The 7631-nt window shown below is 59.3% G+C and overlaps 1 long non-coding RNA gene across 1 annotated transcript; it reads right to left on the reverse strand.

Annotated features, from left to right (window-relative positions):
* Positions 1-299: 299 nt before the first annotated feature.
* LOC132008796 (uncharacterized) lies at positions 300-5221 on the reverse strand. The gene is made up of 3 exons (XR_009401721.1): positions 4964-5221; positions 3469-3732; positions 300-1173 (listed from the first exon to the last, which is right to left on the reverse strand). It is a non-coding gene; the product is annotated as an uncharacterized LOC132008796 (long non-coding RNA).
* Positions 5222-7631: the final 2410 nt, after the last annotated feature.

Consider the following 7631-nt stretch of genomic DNA (forward strand, 5'->3'; position numbering starts at 1 on the left):
GGTGTTAGATGCGAATTGCCGAGCATAGCTATAGGGTACGTACATGACATCCCACAGTCAGCAGATAGCAACTGGAAATGAAAGATATGAAGGCACAGAGTACAGCTTCAGGGAACATGTTAGACAAAACATCTGCTGGTATCAGAAAACTGCATTATCAGATCATTGTGGCCATGAATTTTTTATAAAGACACTTTTTTTTTTCTCCCCAAACCGCAACTTTGAAAGTGACATTTTGTGCAAAAAGTTTTTGATTGAAGTGTGATGTCAGGAGGAAGTCCAAGAAAGTCTTCCCGCAAACACGATGGCGGCACACTGGCCTTTAGTACCACTCAGTTTGTGGAGCGGTCCATATTCTAGACATCCACTTAACACTGTCTTTTCTCCTGTGGACAGTGTCAGTCACCAGCTTCCATTAAGCAAGGAGGCCATATTCCATCAACTCACCTCTTGTGCTCTGCTTGTTAATGGCAGCCATTAACCAGCCTTTTCGTGTCTCCAGAAATCTTGCCATTTCTGCCCAAGAGGGCTCTTGCAAGGCGTTCCTTCATTGCAGGAAACATGCATGGATGAAAAACCAGTCAAGCTCTGATCTTTGGGAGTGTGTGGTGTGTACATTAGTGCTCCACAGTCCTTAGGAGAGGTTAAGATGCCGGCTTGAAGAGAGGGAAGGAGTGAGGAGATGGTGCTCACCTTGAGAAAGGTCACAGGTCCTGATATTTAGGTCCCATTACAGGATGTCACATAATTCATCTTGGGAGATAATGAAGTGCTTCTAAAAGCATGGTGACTTATGGAAGAACCAGACTATCCACAGCCATGTTTCTATTAATGTGGCTCTGAGACATGGAATGATTTCACTGATTCAGACCAGCCAGGCCAGAGGGTGAAGGGATAAACATATTTCTCTTGAAAGATCTAATGCAAAAGAGCAGTTAGAGAAAAAAGCGTTCAAAGACAAGTAGCAGGGCCCTGAAATGGATTCTAGAGAACTCAGAGGAAGTATTTTCCTCTACTGGTCGATCTTCAGTTTAACCTTCTCTTCAGTAAACCTCTAGATTCCTCCTTCAGCCCATTGGAGTACTTGCATGCGGGATGAGATCAGAACGTGAGGTTGGGAAACCCTTGAGAGTCAGAATACATTCATTTATGGCCATAGGTGTGCAGGAACATCTGTACAAGAATTGGAAATAGTTCCAGATATGAAAGAGAAATGTAAAAGATCTTCATGAATGAATGAACCCTAACTAGAGAAGCCTAAGATTCACAGTTCCGCCACCAAGCATTCCATGCATTCCCTCCTCTCCTCCATTTTCTCTTCCTTATTCCCTTCTTTCTTTCTGGTTCTCTCTTAGCAAAGGCAAGATGGGAAAGAGGGTTTCTTTTTCCTTCATAATTCTTGTTCTGTGCTGCCCTGTAGAAAAGATATTGATACAGAGAAATATTCTCTAGGAAAGGGATCTGGTTCTCTACCATTCCCTGTGACAGCTTGGAGGAACCATCAATCTAACATAGGAGGACCTGAGAAATCATTCATTCATCTCTTCAATAAGTATTTCTTGAGCACCAGTTACTGTGAGTGACTTTTGCGAAAAGAACTAAATTATTGATGTCTACATTCATTTTGTAAAAATTAGTAAAAACTTAATAATACTCAGAACAAAAGAGGAACAAAGAAAGTAGCCCCAATTCTGTCTTTATCTTGAGAACATGTGCTGTTCTGAGTATATTTGGTGGTTGGTTTTTTTGATGTTTAAGGATATGGGGAAGACAAAGTCCCAGGGGTCACCATAAGTGCAAAATATAATATAAGGCACTTCTGCATACAACTCCAAAGTATACATACCCAGTGTAATATAAAGCCCAAGTAAACTATCCCAATGACCAGGCCATCAACAGTCCACAATCCTTGCCAAAGGAAGACAAATAAAACTGCCTATCTGTAGACTCTGCATGGGATACTGGAGGGTATCTTCTCTTAAAATTAATAACCATGAGCCAGTTATGACATGGTTATGTCAATCAAAACTCATACTACATGGGGTGTCAAAAACATACACACACACGTATGCACACATGCACTCATGCATGTGAAGAATTTGGTAAAATTTGGTAAAAATCCCAGGCTGGTGGCAGAAATGGGACAGTTTTTTTTCTAGTGAAACCCATATTTAATATAGGCCTTCAGAAATCCCTACAAATAAAGCTTCAAGAAATATGTACGAAATGCACAAGACAAGATACTGTGAGTGAGAATCATTAAGATTGTGGGCAACATAATCAGATAAAGACTTCAGTAAATAATCAGAAATCAAATATAAAACAAAAATGTGTCATCAAATTCTAAGAAAGCAAAGAAAGACTGAAATTATTTTTAAAAATGTAAAGATTATAAAATGTGAAAGTGTATTTATTAATCCTCCAAGAAGTCAGAGGGAAGGAGGCACCCAGATGCCAGTGGTGCCCCGCCCATAGGCCAGTGGAGCCTGGAAGCGAGAGGAGAACAGGGATGGGTCGCCAGGATGAAAGAGGGGGGGATGGCACAGAGCCTTTCCCGCACCCCCCCCGTTTCCCCTCTGGGCTCCCCTGCCCGACTTCTGGCACCAGGCCTGGCACCGTGCCCCCCCGCCCCCGCCAGCCCCTCTGGCTCGCCTGCCTTGTCCCTGCTCTCAGCCCTCCCGCGCCCTGTCTTCCACGCGGAGGGCGGGTCAAGGGCTTGTGGAGGGGTGCGCGCTGGCGAGGCTGCCTTCAGCCTAGGCGCTGGCCTTCGGGGTCACTGCGTCCGCACGATGCCCTCGGCGCGTCTTGGGTCGCGGGGCGCGGCGGCCGGCCCCCGTGGCGACTTCTGGGGGTGTTTCGGGCCCGCCCCCCACCCCCGGAGCCTCAGAGCCTCGGCTCACGCGGGGTGCCCGCCGGCCGCCACCTCTGGCCGCAAGCCCTGAATGGTTCTATCTCAGTCCGTCCAGGGTCTGCTCTGACCCTGCCCCTACCCGCTCCCTGTCTCTCCCCTCCGTCCCCCCGCCCAGGCCTCAGGCCTGGGTTCTGCTCCTGGCCTTCCCAGTCCCTACTCCCCGCTTCGCGCGCCCTGCCTGCCCGCGCCCCGCATCCCGCTGCAGCCCCCTTGCCTTCTGTGGCGAGAGGTGCTTGGGTTGGCGGGTGCAGGGAGGTACACGGTTGTGGGGGAAAGCGAGCTTTGGGATGCTTAGGAAGGGAGAGGGGTCCGGTCCGTCCCCGGTGGCTCTAGCGGGGGGAAGGGATGGGGAGAGGGCGGTGTCGGGTGTTGGCCTCCGGGGCCAGTGGCGGCGCCCAGCGGGACTGCGGGGGCCTCCCGCGTCACGGGCCAGCAGCGCCCGGGTTTCCGCGCCCCGCGTGTTGGCCAAGGACGCAATCGGCATTGAGGCGGTGGTGGCCTGTGGCCTCCTGTCTCCCCTCCTGCTTCGCCTGTTCTTCCACCCCCTGTCCAGGTACCTAGCGCGTCCAGGCGCGGAGGTTTAAAGAAGCTTTGGGGGTCGCCCGTCCGCCTAGGTTGGGGGCCGTTGGGCCCGTGGGAGGAGGGTTCACTTCTCCCCCAGACTCCGCCGCCCTCCGAACCCCGGGCCGTGGTTGTTGTGCCACGCCACGGTCTTTGCGCGGCCGTCGGGAGGGGACTACCCGGCGGCCCGTCGGGTCGTGCGTGTGCCCCGCGTTCCTCGATGTGTGTGTGGGGGGTGCAGGTGGGAACCCCATGGGCGCCTGTGGAGTGAAAAAAAAAAAAAAACTAAAGAAATCCCAATTAAGGAAGCTTCAATATTTAATTTAATTTTCCTGCCTAATTTCTTTCTGAAAACCCTATTGCCCATAATTAAAAGAGTCCATGGGCCTTACAAAGCCAACCATGAGTTAATCCTCCAAGAAGTCAGGGGGAAGGAGCGCCCAGAGGCGGGTGGGAGCCCCGCCCAGAAGCGTTGAAGCCTCTAGGCGAGTCAATAACAGTGGCGGGTCGCCCTGACGACATGGCGGGGGGTGGCGCAGCGCTTCCCCGCCCCCCGCCCCCCGTGTCCCCTCTGGGCTCAACCGCCCATCTTCTCCGTCAGGGGCTGGCAAGGCTTACACCCACGCCGGGCCCCTTTGGTGCGCCTTGCCCTGTTCCTGGTATCAGCCCTCCCGCGCCCCGCCTTCCCCGCGGAGGGCAGGTCAAGGGCTTGCGGAGGGGTGCTCTCGCGCTCGCCACTGCCACCGCCCTCGGCACGGATCCTTCCCGGTTCCTGCGCCCGCACGTTGCCCTCGGCGCGTCTCGGGACGCGCGGCGCGGCGGCGGGTCACCGTGCGCCTTCCGCGGATGGTTGGAGCCCCGCCACCACCCAGGGGGCCTCGAGCCTGGGCTCACGCGGGGGGAGGGGGGGCGCCCGCCGCCCGACCTTGATGGTTCTCTCTAGGTCCCTTGGGCATCGGTTCTGACCCTGGCGTTCCCCGCTCCGCGTCTCTCCCCTCCCGCCCCCCGCCCAGGCCTCGGGCCCGGGTTTGGCTCCTGGCCTTCCCTGCCCCTGCTCTCGCCCCCCGCTTCGCGCGACCTGCCTGCCGGGGCCCCGCTTCCCGCTGCAGCCCCCTCGCCTTCTTTGGCCAGAGGGGCCTGGGTTGGCGGGTGCGGGGAGGTACAGGGTTGTGGGTAACAGCGAGCTTTGGGGTGCTTGGGAAGGGAGAGGAGTCCGGTCCTCCCCGGGTGGGTCCAGCGCGGGGAAAGGGATGGGGAGAGGGCGGTGTCGGGTGTTGGCCTCAGGGGCCAGTGGCTGTGCCCGGCGGGACTGGGGGGGCTCCCCCGTCACGGGCAGGCAGCGTTGGCGTTTCTGCCCCCCGTGGGTTGGCCAAGGACGCAATGGGCGTCTAGGCGGGGATGGCCTGTGGCCTCGTGTGCCCGCTCCTGCTTCGCCTATTCCCCACCCCCTGTCCAGGTACCTAGCACGTCCCGTCCGGGAGGTTTAAAGACCTTTTGGGGGTCACCAGTCCGCCTAGGGTCAGGGCCCTCGGGCCCATGTGGAGTAGGGTTCCCTTCTCATCCAGACTCCGCCACCCACCGCACCCCCAGAGCCGTGGTTGCTGCGCCACGCCTCGTTCTTTGCGCGGCTATTGGGAGGGGGCTACCCCGAGGCCCAGTCGGTCCGTGCGTGTGCCCCGCGTTCCTCGATGTGTGGGGGGGTCAGTTGGGAACCCCCTGAGCGCCTGTGGAGTGAAAAAAGAAAGAAAAGAAAACCCAATTACGGAAGCTTAAATTTTTAATTTGATTTTCCTGCCTAATTTGCTTTCTGAAAACCCTATTGCCCATAATTAAGAGTCCATGGGCCTTACAAAGGCAACCATGACTTAATCCTCCAAGAAGTCAGGTGGAAGGAGGTGCCCAGATGCCAGTGGAGCCCCGCCCATAGGCGAGTGGAGCCCGGATGAGAGTGGAAAACAGTGGCGGGTCGCTTGGATGAATGGGGGTCGGGGGCGCAGCGACTTTCCCGCCCCCACCGTGTCTCCTCTGGGCTCCCCTGCCCATCTTCTCCGTCCGGGGCAAGCGCCGCATCCCCCCCACCCCAGCCGCGCCGCTTTGGCGCGCCTGCCTTGTCCCGGGTCTCAGCCCTCCCGTGCCCCACCTTCCCCGCGGAGGGCGGGTCAAGGGCTTGCGGAGGGGTGCGCGCTCGCGCAGCTGCCTTCGCCCTCGCGCGGGTCCTTCCCAGTCGCTTCGCCCGCACCGTGCCCTGGGCGCATCTCGGGACCCGGGGCGCGGCGGCCGGCCCCCTTGGCGCCTTCCCGGTGTGGTTCGGGCCCGCCCCCCACCCCCGAGGGCCTCAGAGCTCCCGCTCACGCGGGGCGCCCGCCATCCGCCACCTCCCGTCGCCCGCCCTGGATGGTTCTCTCTCGGTCCGTCCAGCGTCTGCTCTGACCCTGCTGTTCCCGCTCCGTATCTCTCCCTTCCGGCCCCCCGCCCAGGCCTCGTGCCCGGGTTCGGCTCTTCGCCTTCCCTGCCCCTACTCTCGCCCCCAGCTTCGCGTGCCCTGCCTCCCCTGCCCCGCTTCCCGCTGCAGCCCCCTGCCTTCTGTGGCGAGAGGGGCCTGGGTTGGCGGGTGCGGGGAGAGACGCGGTTGTGTTAAAAGCGAGCTTTGGGGTGTTTGGGAATGGAGAGGGGTGCGGTCCGCCCCTGGTGGCTCTGGGGGTGGGAAGGGATGCGGAGAGGGCGGTGTCGGATGTAGGCCTCCAGTGCCAGTGGCGGCGCCCGGGGGACTGGGGGGGCCTCCCCTGAGAAAGGCCCGCAGCGTCGGGGTTTACACGCCCCGCGGCTTGGCCAAGGACGCAATCCGCATCGAGTCGGGGGTGGCCTGTGGCTTCGTGTCCCCCCTCCTGCTTCGCCTGTTCCCCCACCCCCTGTCCAGGTACCAAGGACGTCCCGGCGCCTGGACGGTTCCCTTCTCCCCCAGACTCCGCCGCCCACCACACCCGCCGGGCCTTAGTTGCTGCGCCACCCCACGGTGTTTACAGGGCGGTCGGGAAAGGGCTACCCGGCCGCCCTGTCGGGCCTTTCAGGTGCCCTGCTTTCCTCGATATGTGTGTTTGGGGGGGGGGGTGCAGGTGGGAACCCCCTGAGTGCCTGTGGAGTGAAAAAGAAAAGAAAAGAAAACCCAGTAAAGGAAGCTTAAATTTTAAATTTGTTTTTCCTGCCTAATTTGCTTTAAAAACCCTATTGTCCATAATTAAAGAGTCCATGGGCCTTACAAAGGCAACCACGACTTAATCCTCCAAGAAGTCAGGGGGAAGGAGGTGCCCAGAGGCGAGTGGAGCCTAGAGGCCAGTGGAGAACCGAGGCGGGTGGCCCGGAAGAAAGGGGGGGAGGTGGCACAGCGCCTTTCCCGCCCCCTCGTGTCCCCTCTGGGCTCCCCTGCCCGTCTTCTCCGTCCCGGGCTGGCGCCCCGTCCCCCGCCGCCGCCGCGCACCCCGCCGCCGCTGCGCCAGTTTGGCACGCCTGCCTTGTCCCTTATCTCAGCTGCCTTCCCCGCGGAAGGCGGGTCAAGGGCTTGCGGAGGGGTGCAGGCACGCACCGCTGCCTTGGCCCTTGGCCCCGCTCCTTCTGGGTCGCTGCGCCCACACCGTGCCCTCGGGGCGTCTCGGGATCCGGGGCGCGGCGGCCGGCCCCTGTGGCACCTTCCAGGTGTGGTTTGGAACCGCCCACCATCCTCGGGGGCCTCAGAGCCTCTGCTCACGGGGGGCGCCCGCCCGCCGCCACCTCTTGCCGCCCCTCCTGGATGGTTCTCTCACAGTCCGTCGGGCCTCTGCTCTGACCCTGCTGTTCCCTGCTCCATATCTCTCCACTCTGGCCCCCCGCCCAGGCCTCGGCCCGGGTTCGGCTCCTCGCCTTCCCTGCGCCTACTCTCGCCCCCCGCTTCGCGTGCCCTGCCTCCCATGCCCCGCTTCCCGCTGCAGCCCCCTGTCTTCGGTGGCGAGAGGGGCCTGGGTTGGCGGGTGCGGGGTAAAAGCGAGCTTTGGGGTGTTTGGGAATGGAGAGGGGTCCGGTCCGCCCCCGGTGGCTCTGGGGGTGGGAAGGGGTGCGGAGAGGGCGGTGTCCGATGTAGGCCTCCGGGGCCAGTGGCGGCGCGGGGCGGGACTGAGGGGGCCTCCCC

The sequence above is a fragment of the Mustela nigripes genome, unplaced genomic scaffold (genome assembly GCF_022355385.1).
Source record: "Mustela nigripes isolate SB6536 unplaced genomic scaffold, MUSNIG.SB6536 HiC_scaffold_1092, whole genome shotgun sequence".
NCBI lineage: Eukaryota > Metazoa > Chordata > Mammalia > Carnivora > Mustelidae > Mustela > Mustela nigripes.